Genomic DNA, 15,572 nt, shown 5'->3' on the forward strand with positions numbered 1-15,572 from the left:
TAAAACAGTCCTTAAAGAACGTTCAGTGGAAAGACCCCAGTACAGATTTATACAAGCAATGAAAATATAGCCTATTTCAACTAGTAAGGCTTTAAAACTGTACATTCTTTAGAATACTGATAATCACGGATACAAGCACACTTTCCCCCAAACGTTGCCACACAGAAACAGTCTCGTGCGGCATCCTGTTTAACACGTCCCAAGGTTGGTTCTATCCCTGGTTAAAAAAAAATAAAAGGTAGATCATTTTTGGTACTTTTTAGTGTGTTCTTTGTTTTGAGTGTCTTTTGAAACACGTCCTGCTGTGCTCCAGAAATAAACTGGCAGATCCCTCTCTTGCCCTGTTGAAACTGCTCACCCTTCAGTTCCCCGTGCAAACAAAGCTATGAGAACAGTGTTTTGGACAAGGCTTTTTCCAACAAGTGGCTTGAATATGCTCTGGGAACACTAACATGATTTTTTAATTAACATTAATTCTGCTTAGCTTCAACTATGAAAGAAATGGGGTTTCTTCAAACACCAATTAACAAAGCAAACCCCAATAAAGGGAAAATACTCTCTCCCCACCTCCAGCCCCCAACAGGAAATTCCCCCCTGTTGAGTTTTCCCCAAGGTCTCTATAAAAGTTTTTCTGATGAACTTGCTAGAGCCTTAATGAGAATGAATCAGCACAGATTTTCCATCATATAAACAGAAATATTTAATTTCATGAAAGGGGACAGCATGCTTGATTCTGCCCAGCCCCCGACATGGTATCTTCAGTTTTTCCTCCTTTCTGGTAATTCGTTTCTCATAATATTTTCATTACAGTAATTCCTCAGGGTTTCCCAAACCTGAGGACTATACCTAAACATCATAGATGAAACAAAAAAGACTTAAGCCTTTGCTTCTTTGCTGACTCCATTTTCTTACTTGAAACAGAGGGAAAATATTTGTCCTCTTTGTGTTTGCTCAGAATAAATTTTCCTGCATGGGCCACTCCCAGGACCCAGAGGGACAATCATACTTCTAGACATGCCCAGGGGGCAGAGCAACATATCCAAAGATCCCACTAGGACAACGTTTCTCACACCATGTTCAGAAAAAAACACAAGATGTTATTTTGAGTTCTGTGGTCAAATAAATTTGGGAAATGCTGCAAACCATGTTCTTTTAGAGATTTACAAAACATGTTTGCATGTTAAAAGCTCTGAAAGGAGTTTTAATTAAAAAGAAAACCTAAGTAACTTTGCTTAACCCTGTTTACTTTGCCAACTAGTTTGACCACAACACCTTTCTTCATGGAACACAAATTTCTATAAATTACTGAAAAAAGTGGGAAGGAAATTAATACTTACTGAGCACCAATTATGTGCATTGATTATTTGAATTAATCTTCTTAATAACTCTATCAGATAAGTATAATTATACTCATTTTACAGGTTAGCATATCCAGTTTTACATATATAATATATAATAAATTGTAGAGCTAGCCTGCTAATCCAGGTCTGTCTGACTGAAGGCCTGCCTGTGTTCTTTCTACTCTGTTCCATTTACTGTTTAATCCCCAAACTACTTTTTTGTCATGGCCAAAATTCGACTTACTTCTTGCCTTATATTAATGGATTGATTGTGTTCAGGTGGCAGGCTCCATGAGGGCAGAGGCTGTGTCTGTTGTATTTATCTGTGTCTTTCCAGTGCTCAACACAGTATTCATCACGCAGCAGACGCTCAACAGCTATGGGACAAAAGAATGAATGTGGTATCAAGAACAAGTGAAGGTACTACAAGTCATCCTGACTATGATGTCTTAACATGAATTAGAGGACTTTCCAGGGACAGCAACCTGGATGAGTGAGGAGATTTGAAATTACATCACATGAGAAAAAATGGACAATTTTAACTGCTAATCTAAGTTGGAGAAGTCTCTAGGGAGGGTGGCACGAGATGATGTCTTTAAATATTTGAAAGATGGTACTGTCAGGTGAAAAGCGGAGTTTTCAAGCATTAAGTGGGGTGAATTTATGACCTTTAAAATTCCATTCAGGCCTGGAATTCTATAAGTTTTGGGGCTGTTAAAGATGCTCAAAAGAATGGTATAGTTCACAGCCACTAGTGACCAATCGTTTTCCTGGATGCTCGACTCTAGATCATATAGTTTGAAATTCCTGTACTAGTCAGGTTCTCCAGAGAATCAGAACCAATAGGATATATAGAGATAAATTAAAGGAAATTTATCATGAGAATTGGCTCACACAATTATAGAGGGAGAGAGATGCCATGATATGTCGCCTACAAGTTGCAGGCTTAGGAAAGCCAGTAGTGTAATTCAGTCTGAGTTCAAAGGCCTGAGAACCAAGGGAGCTGATAGTGTAACTCCCATTTCAAGTCCAAAGGCCTGAGAAGGGGAAGAGTGGTCGGCACTGATGTAAATTGCAGAGTTTGAAGGCCCGCGAATTAGGAGCTCTGATGTCCAAAGGCAGAAGTAGAGGGACATCCCAATTCAAGAAGAGAAAGAGAATTAGCTCTTCCTCCACCTTTTTGTTCTATTTGGGCCTGAACCAATTGGATGATACCCACCCACGCTGGTGAGGGTGGATATTCTTTACTCAGTCTAATTCAAATACTGCTCTCTTCAGAGAAATGCCCTCGTAGACACACCCAGAAATAATGTTTTACCAGCTATCTGGGCATCCTTTAGCCCAGTCAAGTTGATGCATAAAATTAAACATCAGAATTCCATAGGATGTCCTTACAACTTATAAATGTAGCTGAGGAAAAGTAGTTTCTAGGCACCCAACACAATGTCTCAGTCATACAAAAAGAACCCCAGTAGTTTGATGATGGAAAAACTGAAGCTTTACTGTACGATAATTTGTCATAGAATGAAATTTGGTGTAACGTGGTAACATCTTTATTGGAACCCATCCAATTACCTTTATTTATGAGAAGTACTGGAAAAAACCTTATTATAGTATGTGTCCTCCAAAACATCGTTGTTTGTGGTTCTAGTCTACAAAAAGGAGTATTAAAAAGAATGTATTAAGGCATAAGTGGAGTAAGCAAAATTTCAGACTAGTAATATTTGGGAATCCTTCTTGTATGTTAATCAATTAGTTGCAAAATTTATAGAAAACCTCCAAAAACTACAGGGAACTGTATTGGATTTGGGTGGGGAGGGGTACTTAGCAAGTTAAATATTTGGAGATAGAAATAGAGACAGAGATATATTCTGACCCAGAAAAGAGTAGAAAAATATGAAGGAATTATATTTAATAAAAACATTACATTTTATTATGTGTGTGTATAACACCAGTAATATTTTATTGAAGAATTTGGAAAAACCACCACAAACCATAAAGGGTATCTCTGCATACTATGCATTACTGTTTATGATTTTTCTAAAGACCAATGTGGAAATATAAAAGTACAGATGGTCCCCAGCTTAACAATGGTTCAAATTACGATTTTTCAACTTTATGATGATTCGAAAGTTGTACAAATTCAGTAGAAACCATACTTTGAATTTTGATCTTTTCCTGGGCTTGCAACATGTGGTATGCTACTCTCCTAGTGCTGGGCAGTGGCAGCGAGCCACAGCTCCCAGTCAGCCACTCACTTGAAAGGGTAAACAATAAACACTTAAAACCATTCTGTACACATACCACTGTTCTGTTTTTCACTTTCAGTACAGTATTCAATAAATTACATGAGATATTCAACACTTTATTATAAAATAAAGCTTTGTGTTAGATAATTTTGCCTAATTGTAGGCTAATCTAAAGTGTTCTAAGCACGGTTAAGGTAGGCTAGGCTAAGCTGTTATGGTTAATAGGTTTGATGTTTTAAACACATGTTCGACTTGTGATACTTTCAACTTATGATAGGTTTATCAAGGCATAACCCCATTGTAAGTTGAAAAAGATCTGACTTGACAAAATCAGCTCCTCTATCATGGGTTAGTCTCCCCCATAATCCTATATAAACTGTCCTCCACTCTGGTGTCAAAGCTAATAGTACCTAATCATTTGCTGGGGTTTTCCTCCTTGTTCCCAATCCAGTTAATTATGACTAGAAACAGTTTTTTAATACATCAGCTAGGGAAATCATTGGGAATTGTTTATATATAAAACCATTTGTATCTGTTAATTTTTTTCAAGCAAAATAGAATATGCTGTAGATCACTTGGAAGTCATTTATTCAGCATAAGTGCGTGGAGAGCCAACTACATGCAAGGTATTTGGGGTACCCAGCAAAGAAACAGGAGTCTATCTAGAAGAGCTCATGCTCCAGAGAGGGAGAGAGAACATTTGACAATAACAAGAATACAAAGTGGAAAGTGGCAATCACTGTGAGAGAAGGAGAGATGAAGCTTGGTGGATTTCAGAGGATGCTATTTATTTACCCACATAGTACGTGTGTCACTTATAGACTCAACAGACTATCATGGTGTCACCTTCCATAACAATCTGCTCAGTACAAAAGGTCTCACCAAATGTGCAGGATATACGTAAAGACTAGAAATATTGATAGTATTATTTTATTTTTTTACAGATTGAGGATATCCATGATGACATTGTGATTAGTTGCCTATGTTTTCAAATTGTAGGGACACTCTGCAGAAGCAAAAACAAAGCAGCATTTTATGTAATCCATTTAAAATTATATGGAATAAGTGAGTGTTTTGGAACCCTGGATAATTCTCATTGTTCAAAATGTGAATATTTACTTAATTTCTTTGTTGATAATTAATTGGAATAAATTACAGAATGATTATGGAAGAAAACAGATGCCTTAAAGCCTAAATAGTATATAATGGGCAGGCATAAGTAAGAGAATAGACCCTATTTTTATTTTTACTGCTAGAATCTATATAGTTTTCTAAATACGTTCATAAGAAGAAACTAGAGATAAATTACCTTAAAATGGATAGTGTGTATGCTGTTTAATTGCCAGGAACTAATAAGCATTTTGAATCATGTAAAACCGAAGGTTCTTAGCTCTGTGGCTCAAACTTAGTATATACTTTAAATTAAGGAATAAAATTTTTCTTCAGAGAATAATTTCGTGCTCAGAATTACTAAAAGTATGTAGCCTCAACTGACTCTACCTTTTCCTTCATCTTTTCTTACTTATTTTTTTCCTAAGACACAAGGTGACATATCCAAGGCTTGTCTTTCATCAGATTTTTCTATGAGCAGCAGAGCAGAAAGCTCAAATATCTATTCATTCGTAATGTGTCATTCCGAATGCATTAAGGACAATTGACTTCACATGTCATATAGGTAATTAGAAAAGTCACCTTCAGTTCCAGGTTTTTAAAGTACAGCACCATATACTTTTAATGAGTACATGTATTGATGTCTTTCAACATGTCTGAATATCTTTCCATGTCTCACTTTGATGGTGGACAAATTATCCCCATAGCCATTTAATTTAAATATTAATCAAAATATATTTCCTCTCATTTTAATCCCTTAACTGGGATTGTGCAATAGAATTTTACCATATTTTTTCTTGTAAGCAAGAGAATTTATTTCTGTCCTGAGATTCAGTAACCTAGAATATTCTGTCTTTAGAAGTAATTTTTAGAGGCTCACCTGAGAAAACAAGAGAGTTGTGTAAGGTATAGGTGAAAATGGAAAGCTGCTGTTATGTTCAGACAGCAGGGAGTAGTAGGCTCATGAAGGTTGTGCCTTCTAGAAAGGGCAGAGTTAGTTCAGGTGTCAATGGCCACCTTGGCTCACTCCACTTACTAATGGCGGTTCATAGGACCTGCCTGCCGATGAGTTGTAGCAGGCCAAGCTGAAATGACCCAGATGTCCAGGCCTACGGACATGTGTGGACCAAACTTCAGGACTGAACTGTGCTATTACTGCTGATCAAGGGCACGGGCAGGCACCTTCCAGACTTTTTACAGATTTGACATATTTGTTATCAGAAGATGGACATTAGGGGAACATTGACTTTTCCAGATAAGGCGTCTTCAACATAGGAAAACTAATCCTTCTCGGGTGGAGTCCTACCTCCAGAAGCATCTTTGCACCAACCATCATCAAAGAACTTATGAGGTTCAGGCTTTCTCGAACTAGACGTCTCTACAGTATGAAATATGACTGATCGTGGCTTGTTTCTTGAAGCAGTCTTTTCCTTCGGCTTCCTTGATGCCACACTGTCCTGGTTTTTCTCTGACTTCTCCGGCCTCTCTTCTGAGACTCCTTTGTATATGCATCTTTCTCTAAGCAGTCTTTAAAAAGACACTATAGATGTGTGGTCAACTACAAATGATAGACTGGGAAGAAAATAGACAATACTCCTGCATTAGTGTGGGCTAACCTGCTAAAACAAATAGTACATCCCGAAAATGTGTTGTAGCTCAAATATAATAGAGGTTTATTTTTTGCCCACCTAACAGCCCACAGAATGGGGGTTCATGGTTGGCAGGCAGCTACCTCATATGGTGATTCAGGGACTCAGGTTCCTTCTATCTCATGGCTCCACCATACACGTTGTCATCTGCGTGCACCCAGTTAAAGAGGATGAAAACACAGTAAGAGGCATAACACAGACATTTCAGCTCATAATCCACTGTCCAGAACATAATCACAATCACACACAATCACATTTAACTGCAAAGGAGGCTAGGAAATGTGCTCTAGCCGTGAGCCTAGGCAAAGAAGTGGGGAATAAGAGACAGCCAGAAGACCACCACCACATGTCACAATGGATTAGTGTCATTTATGTACAAGAGCTTCTACAAATTGAGTAGAAAGAAACACAACACAAAAATAAGTAATGGGCATACACAGAAAAAAACCAAAGCAGAAATACATTATCACCAATAAAGAGGTGTTAAATTTTAATAATTACCAGGGAAATGAAACTTAAAATAGCACTGATATATCACTGTCAAATATTTTAAAGAGCAATAATACCAAGTGTTGATGAGTGTTCGAGGAAATAAACATTCTCATACATTGTGTATGGAAGTGCAAATTACAATAACTTAAAGGAAAATAATCTGCAAAGATACATTAAAATATATACTTATCCTCTATTTAGAAATCCAACTTTTGGCAAACTGTTTGCAGTGGATGCTATGATGTACCCCCCTGAATCCCCTCCAGGACTGCAGCATTGCTTCACCCAGCTGCCCGCAGTGTTGCCTGCTGATGGCTTACAGCTGTGCCCCCCTTCAGGCGTTTTCCTCCAGAGAAGGAAGCTGCCTTCCCTAGGCAGTGTCCCCTCCCTGGGGGCAGCCCACCTGTGCTGACTGGTTGACTCAGAGGATATGAAGGCTGGTCTCCTTACCTCAATCAGGGATATCTCTCAAGGACTGGCTCAGTGAGTAAAAAGTATGTGATTTCTCACAAGAGTATCTGCAAGGGTCATTACATATCAGAATGGCAAAAGTCAGGGATAAAGTTGTTTTATTGGAGTCAATAACTCACAAAGAGCGTCAGGTCTTACCTATTTTGGAGACTAGTATTAGATGAGTAACTCAGTTGGTTTGGGGGGGATTTTATTTGTTTGTTTATCTCAAGGCACAAAGTTGTCTTCCCTGTAACTGCGTTATGTATGTTCAAGGCTTCATCTAATTACGGAAGAGCAAATTGCCAGTTTTGCTTTTTCAACAATTTTCATTTACTACTAAGGTACAAATGGGTACAGACAACTTGTTTGTACTTCAACCTGGATAGTTTATATATCAGTGTTTTACTTTCATATTCCTTATATAGTGATTGTGACGGTTAATTTTATGTCAACTGTACCACAGAGTGCCCAGATTAAACACTATTTCCGGATGAGACCAGCATTTGAATCGGTGGACTCAGTACAGTGGATTGCCTTCCCCAGTGTAGGTGGGCATCATCCAATCCACTGAAGGCCTGAATAGAATGAAGGAAAGGCAGAGGAAGGAAGAATTTGACCCTTTTTCTTCCTGCCTGCCTGCTTGAGTTGGGACACTGGTCTTCTCTAGCTCTTGGACTGGAATTTACACCATCAGCTCCCCTGGTTCTCAAGGCTTTGGACTAGGACTGGAATTACAACACTAGCTTTCATCATTCTCCAGCTTGCAGATGGCGCATCCTGGGACTTCTCCATAGTCAATGAGCCAATTCCTCATAACAAATCTCCTTCTATGTGTGTAAAATTTATAAATATAAATGTATTTATCCTATTGGCTCTGTTTCTCTAGGGAACACTGACTAATACAGTGGTCTGCACCTGACCCTCATGACAACTTTGGGAAGTAGCTAAATGGTTATTGATGTACCCATTTTACAGGTAAGGAAACAATTTAAGGAAGATTTTTAAAAAATTGTTCACTGCCAGTTCATTGTAGAACTGGAAGTTCAACTAAAGTCTCTTATGTCTAGAGTAGGTATGTCTTCTTCAGGCACTTTTTCCATAAAGACCCATGTAGAAAGTTTGAAGTTGCTTCCCTTTTGTAATATTTCTTCCATTTGCTCAAGCCAGTAGTTATTCCAAGCAGGGACTTGCATCCAAGTCATACCATTTTAAGGACCCTTGTATGCACTTACCTCCATTGGGGTATGAAAAGAACAGATGCTTCTTGAGCAGGGGCTCCATCTTCTTACAAGTTTTGTAATGGGTTCAGAACATTCTGGCCACGTCTACACAATAAAAATAAAATGTTTTTCCCACTAAAAGCAATTGGAGATGTGTGTGTGTGTGTGAGAGAGAGAGAGAGTGTGGCACCAAAATGGCTAAATTCCTCCTGACCTCCGTTCCCATTTCTGAACCTGAAAAGCTCTTGCTCACAACTCTAAGGGTCTGCTGGCTGCAGGGCATGCTTCAGGGCATGCAGCAGTGCTGTGACGCATGCCTAAAAAGACCGTGCCAGGTCAGTGTGAGATGTGCTGCCCCAGGGCCCCAACCCATGTAGAATCCAGTCAAACTACAACGTGAGTATCTTTCCTTCTCCTGAACATACATCTGACAATGATCTTTCATTGTAGTAATTGCTGAGGAAGTAACCAAGGTGTGGCTTTAGAACAATCAGTTCTTTTCAGAATTGTAAAACTACTCTAAGGAAGCCTTAATTTTGGTCCCTAGAATTAAATTAAAAAAAAAAAAAACCTGCAGTTTCAAAAAGGCCTTTGTTCTGAACATGCTCTGCACCTCTTCTCTCCTGTTAGCCTGCCAGCAACTGTGTCTAAACCCGTGAGGCAGGCGTTCCTGCCCAGTCGGTGATACCTCACTTTCCAGACGGGACTGTAGAATCCCACCCCTGACCATTTGATGTTGTGTTTTATTTTGTGTGTATGTGGTATAGCTGAGCACAGATTTCACTTTTAATTATTAAATTCCCTGCCAACAGAGGCAAGTGAAAAACAGATAATCCCAAATCTTTTATTTTAAATCCCAGGTTGAAGATAAATAGATACTTGCATCAATGCCCCCAAATGTCTGGAGGGGCGTGAAGGCGCAGTCCCTTTCCAGGAAGTCTCAAATGCACGAAGGGCTCAGAGGATAGTGCAAACCTCCTAACAGTTTTTTTTTGGGGGGGGAGGGGGTTTATACCAAGTTGGCCTCAGACAGGCTCCCAGGCACCCCATCTTCCCTGGTCTCTTTCCCTCTTCCCATTCCTAGCCCTCAGTCTTGGCCCATAATTGGCCCAACCTCCCTGTCTCCTTCCTGCAGCTGCCTCACATACTCAAGGCCACGGAGAGCAGTGTTTCTGAATCCTGCCTTGGGGGGATGATGCTACCACATGAAACCACAGCAGAAACTTCAAATTACTCTGAGTGAAGGATTTACAAGATGAACCATCCTACTAACACTGATGGGCTCTCATAGGGATCACATCCATGTATTGTATCACAGAGGTGAGAACCGGAATGGGTGAAGGGTATGAGGAAGACATCCTGTCACCTTTTCTTCTTCTTCTTTCTTTCTTTCTTTTTTTTGAGTAGCAGACTAACTTCCTGACAATTCCTAATCTAACCTTAAATTAAGTTTTCAACCCCCAACTGAAGAGATGAAGCAGAGAATTGGGCTGACAACAGAATATAAACTGAGAATAAAACCTGATGCCAGAGAGACAGCAAATCAAGTCATTTGCATTTTGAAAAAACAGCAGTTGGCCGAATTTTTTAGTTTGTTCAGCAGTTTCCCAACACTGAGTTTATAGTTTTTAAAAAAGGCAATAGAGAAAAAGAAGAGCAATCATCAAACAGGTTAAAATTTTGCATAAATAGCAAGCAGATGCATATGAGTAAGAGAATCCTCTGGGGTCCTGCTCCAAATGCTCCCCAAACTGGCCTCCCCTCCTTCCCCTTCTGCCCAATGCCAGCTGCCTGAGCTCTGCTGACCCTGCGTCTTCCCAGTCAAAACACACCTGCCTTCAAAGAACCATATGTTGGACAGGAAAAGTTCATTTCTTGCCATACCCCAAAGAAGGTCAGTACTGTAAGTCTCCTGAAACAGGGACACAAGGAGGGACGGTCCCACTACGTCGATGTGGAAGGACCGATTGGATACCCAGGAGCCTTTCTCCACAAGTGTCCACCAAGTTGAAATTAATGACCCATTTTAATAATTTTAACATGTTTAGATGGCAAGATTCTGTATAACATTTGACACAAGTAGTATATTGGCCCTGGAGATTCTAGATATTCTAGGAAATTTGTTTCCATCATTCTGGAATCAGCATGAACATGTTGCCCATTAAAAGAAGATATGCCAAAATTGAAAAAGAGAATATTCCTTTTTAAAAAAACTATCTCATTTTTGGAGCAGAATATCCATGATTTCTGAATAAAGAAATAACCATCCTCATTCTAGACTAAATGCTACAGTTCCTTTTACTTAGAGAGAAGAACATTCTTCACATTTCCCAGAGATCACAAAAGAAAATTAAAAGCGTTGCAAATGTTGTGTGGCTGCTTTATGAATTAGCCCTTTAATGTTTTAAAAGCAAGTACAACAGATAAGCTTCATAGTAGTGCATTTTTTTTCCTCTGAGGGACCAATGAAGATCACTGTGGTTAGTGATATTTTTAATTCAGCTCTGGACTTTCTCCAGGAAATCGCTAATAATTACTAATTGTATTTTTGTAAGTTAATGAAAGGATGCAGGATTTTTTCAATGCCTCCTTTCACTTGTGTAATTAATGATGTTGCTTTTTTACATGATTGAGTAAAGCTACAGTACAGAGACATGAATTAACTGAGAAGGCTTCTTTGTGCATTCTTATAGAAATTAAGTATAAATCCTAGTCATGCAATTGTCTTAAAAGAAACTATTCCTTCATCATCTTTTCTTCCATTTTTTGCCACTTAGATTTATAATAAATACTAGCAGAAAAGAGAAACATTTAGTGAGGTTGTTGTAAGTGTAGTTTTCCACTGAATTGTGGAAAATCTTATTTGCAAAAATGTATTAATGTGATTTCCTTAGAGAGCCTTTTCAGTGTTGAGTTTAACTGAATGTCAACAAGAGTAAAGCACCTAGAGTATTTTTTCTGATGCCGTCAAGGTTTCCAAACTGTAAATTTAGATAGCTCCTTAAATTTGTGAAGTCAAGTTTTTCAATGAAATCTCTAGTTCTTTTACTAAATTGAATGGAAGTTTATGATTTGGGGAAGAACCTTCCAGGAATAACAAGGAAGATAAACTGATATTTTGTGTCCTAAGCTGTTAGTTTCCCTTTCAGACTCTTCTGACAACTAGGAGGGCATCATCATGGAAACACACAGGTAGTCTCACTTACAAATGGTGTGTGTTTCTGAGCATCTTACATTAAAGACTGTTACAGAAGCTTGACGATGCATTAGACTCATCTCTCCTCTTGAGAGCTCCCTGCTATGTTGCCATCTAACATATTGTTCGTTCTTTCACTCTCCCTTCCTTCCTGCTTTCCTTCCTTCTGTCCTTCCTTCTTTGCTCCCTCCCTTCCTTCCTTTTCTTCCTCCTTCCTCAATCTCACTTTCTTTTTTTTATTCCTTCTTTCCTTCCTTCCTTTCTTTCTTTCTTCTTCTTCCTATTATTATTGCTTTATTTCTCACAGAGGAGAAATATTCCAGCCCTTGAAGATAGTTTTATGCCAGGCATTTATTCCCAGTTTGGACATGGAGAAGGAACTCATTACCAGATATTTAAAAATCAGCCACACATTCAGTCTGTGATTGGAATGTTTGGGTTGTGGGCTGATAGCAGGGGCATTGGGTGCAAAGTAACCCAAAAACTACCAAGGAGGTACCAAAAGTTATATGTCAATTGAGTGTCTGGTACCTAGGACCACAATCAGATATCAGGAGAGAGAAATGATCAACTGCAAAGATTTATACTACTACTAATACTAGCAAACACTTAAATAGTACATACCATGTGCTAGGCACTGAGTATACATATCTGTATTCCTTAAAACCATCTCATGAGGTAGGTGCAATTATTATGCCCATTTTACATATTAGGAAATGGAGGCACAGATGGATAAATAAGTTGTCCAAGATCACACATTAGTATAAAAATTGAAACGCAGGCATTCTGGCTTCAAAATCCATCTTAACCACTATAATATACCATCTCTCTGCAGTTTCTTCCAGTTCAGTATCCCACTCACTGTTAGTGGTATTTTGCCACTGACATGCTGTGTTGTTTTGTTTTGTTTTGTTTTTCGAGGAAGGTTAGCCCTGAGCTAATACCCACCACCAATCCTCTTCTTTTTGCTGAGGAAGATGGCCCTGAGATAACGTCTGTGCCCATCTTCCTCTACTTTATATGTATGACGCCTGTGACAGCATGGTTTGACAAGTGGTGTGTAGGTCTGCACCTGGGATCCAACCGGCGAACCCTGGGCCGCCAAAGCAGAATGTGTGAGCTTAACCACTGCACCACCAGGCCAGCTCTCCACCGCACACCCCCCCCCCCCGCCCACTGACATTTTGAAGGAGCTATTTTTTATCTGCCGTGACTATTCCTTAGATTAGTCACTACATGTTGTCAATGTAGCCTTATCCTCACCCAACTCCTAGGCCACTCTGTTCCAAGAAAACAAATCTGGTCATCCATGCTCCATCCATCCTTCTATCCATCCATCTGCCTCTAAGATCTACATGCTTCTCACTACGGGACCTCCACCCAGCAACATTTTTATACAGATAAAATCTAATTAGAGTGGACATTGAAGGCAGCCTTGAAGGGGAGAGAGGAAACTAAGAGGGAAAGATTTCTGCAAAGAGATCTATTATGCAGCATGAAAAGAGTGCAAAGAAAGAAGGAGTGTACCACGGTTAAGAACACTGGCTCTGGAATCCAGACAGACATGAGTTTAAATCCTGCTTCTGCCACTTCAAAGCTGCGAGACCATAGGCAAGGTACGTAACTTTTCTGAGCCTGTCTCCTCAGCTCTTAAATGGGAATAATTATATATACCTTGTAGGGTTGTTGTGAAAAGTAAATGAAGCAATGTCTGCCTAGTTCTTTGTAGCCCAACACCAGGCACAAAGTGCTTAAAAAACAAGGCATTCATACATATAGGGATGGACAAACCTTCAGGTGTAGGTATGGTTAATCTGAAGAGTGATAAGCAGCCCTGGGAATTTCTAAGTGGGAAGAAATATTTCTTATTTCTATAACTAAGAATATTCATTGCTCTTTGCCTATGGACATGTTGAGTTTTAAAATAATTTGAAAATTAGAAAATTCTTATTCAGTTTTCAAGAATTCAACTGTACTTTTGAGGCTCCTTTTGAAAAGGAGCCATACCCATCACTATGCAAAACACACATGCACACGTATGCGCGCACACACATAATATTGGGACAAACCTCTTTGTGGCTTGGACTTCTTGCCAAGAAATATAAACAGCAAAATGGATGAAAAATACTTGAGGTGAAGGCTGTGCCCAACTCCCCGAACCTGCAGCCAATGCTAATGCACTTATGTTTGATACACACTTCAGTTAAGGCGGTAAACAAACTGCACAGCCCAGGAATAATTTTGGATTATTTATTTCGACAAACACATTCCTACTGGGTTCCTACTGATTGTGAATTAATTTCACTCCGGTATTTCTCAAGGGGAATGTTTTATGAAATTATCATATGCAAATAGCTCATGGCATATTTTTCCTTTTTATTTATTTATTTTTTTACCCACAGCAGTTATTTTATGAGTGCTTCTCCAGCACATCAAAACTTGCTTTTCAGCCATTAGGCACAAAATAAAGACTTCTACACTTGGGGTTGGTTCACAAGGCTTGGAACTAGATGACTAATTTTCTTATTTCAGAATCTGAGAATCTAAAAGTATGAAGGCCTGTTCCTTGCGTATTCATTTATGCCTGGTGACTCAGACAGGTACGGGGGAAAAAATCATCACGTGGAATAAATTGCAGTATTGTTAGTCTCAACATGCAAAGTTATTCTATGATACCTAATTTCAATCTGTTATGCCTAATTAAAGCAGTGATAAAATGAGAAGTAGAGAATCTGAATTTTAAATAAATTTAAAAGTATATGAAGATTTTTAAAGCACTTAGTGGTAGAAAACTTCCAAGTTAAATAAACCATCATGCTTAAAATAATCTTTAGAGTCTTTTCTTTTTGTGTGATTAGCAGACCGCCCTTCATAACGCTCAAGCTGGACATTCTCACGGTGGATCAAGAAGTTGGTCTGTGTTAAAGGTAACCCCGTTTTAAAGGCAGCAAAGAGGACTTGGTGCTCTGTGTTGCCTGAGGAGTTCTAAATGATACATTTCATACTCTTATCTTATGAGGCTTGGAAACCATAGGGCTTAGTCAATTCCAAATTCAAATTTAATACCGAGATGCTCAAAAGCTTCATGGGAGAAATTTTCCTTTCTATCAGATTCAAACTTGCAAGTGGCCCGGCTGTGTCACCTTATGATGGCACCTACTGAAAAAGGTGATTATTGGGTTAATCATGGCCCAAGTTAGTGACAATATGTTTTGTCAAAATATTTCCATGAGTAAAAATTTAAATACAAACAACATTATTCATCAAGGTGCTAACAGTTAGTTCACTAGTAAACAAATACATCTATGTAAAATCATGTCTAGTTTCCATGGAAAGCCTAGGGAAACCCAGAATCACATGTTTAATTATTTGGTAGGTAGCAACACAGGTCACAGTAGGGAATCTCCATCTATTCTTGATAGTGCCTTGACCTAAACCAGGTTCACAACTACTAGACATTGTCCTCAAGTTACATGGCAGCTTAATTTACCTTTATATGCTCATGAGCTAAAAGACATGATAGAAAAAGATGTCTGGTAAAGAAAGAAGTGCCAACTCACTATTTCTCCAATGTCTTGAGGATCCTACAGGTGAGCTAAGCCCAGACAGTGCTGAGGTCTTGTGTTTGCCTCAGTAGTAAGTTTGTGAATTCTAGCCTGAGTGGAAGCCCTTTGTTCTGCTGGGGGCTATGTAAGAAGTCTTAGTTTTCTCTAAATGGAATGTATGTGGCTCAGAATCAGACTCCCAAGACTACTGCCAGTTTTCTTTCTGTTCTCGCCTCCCCACTATGGAAGCCACAAGACACAGAGTGGAGGTAAGGAAATGCGTTTTTCAGAAAACTAGAACGATTCTCCTAAAAGGGA

The sequence above is a fragment of the Equus przewalskii genome, chromosome 4 (assembly GCF_037783145.1).
Source record: "Equus przewalskii isolate Varuska chromosome 4, EquPr2, whole genome shotgun sequence".
In the NCBI taxonomy this organism is placed as follows: domain Eukaryota; kingdom Metazoa; phylum Chordata; class Mammalia; order Perissodactyla; family Equidae; genus Equus; species Equus przewalskii.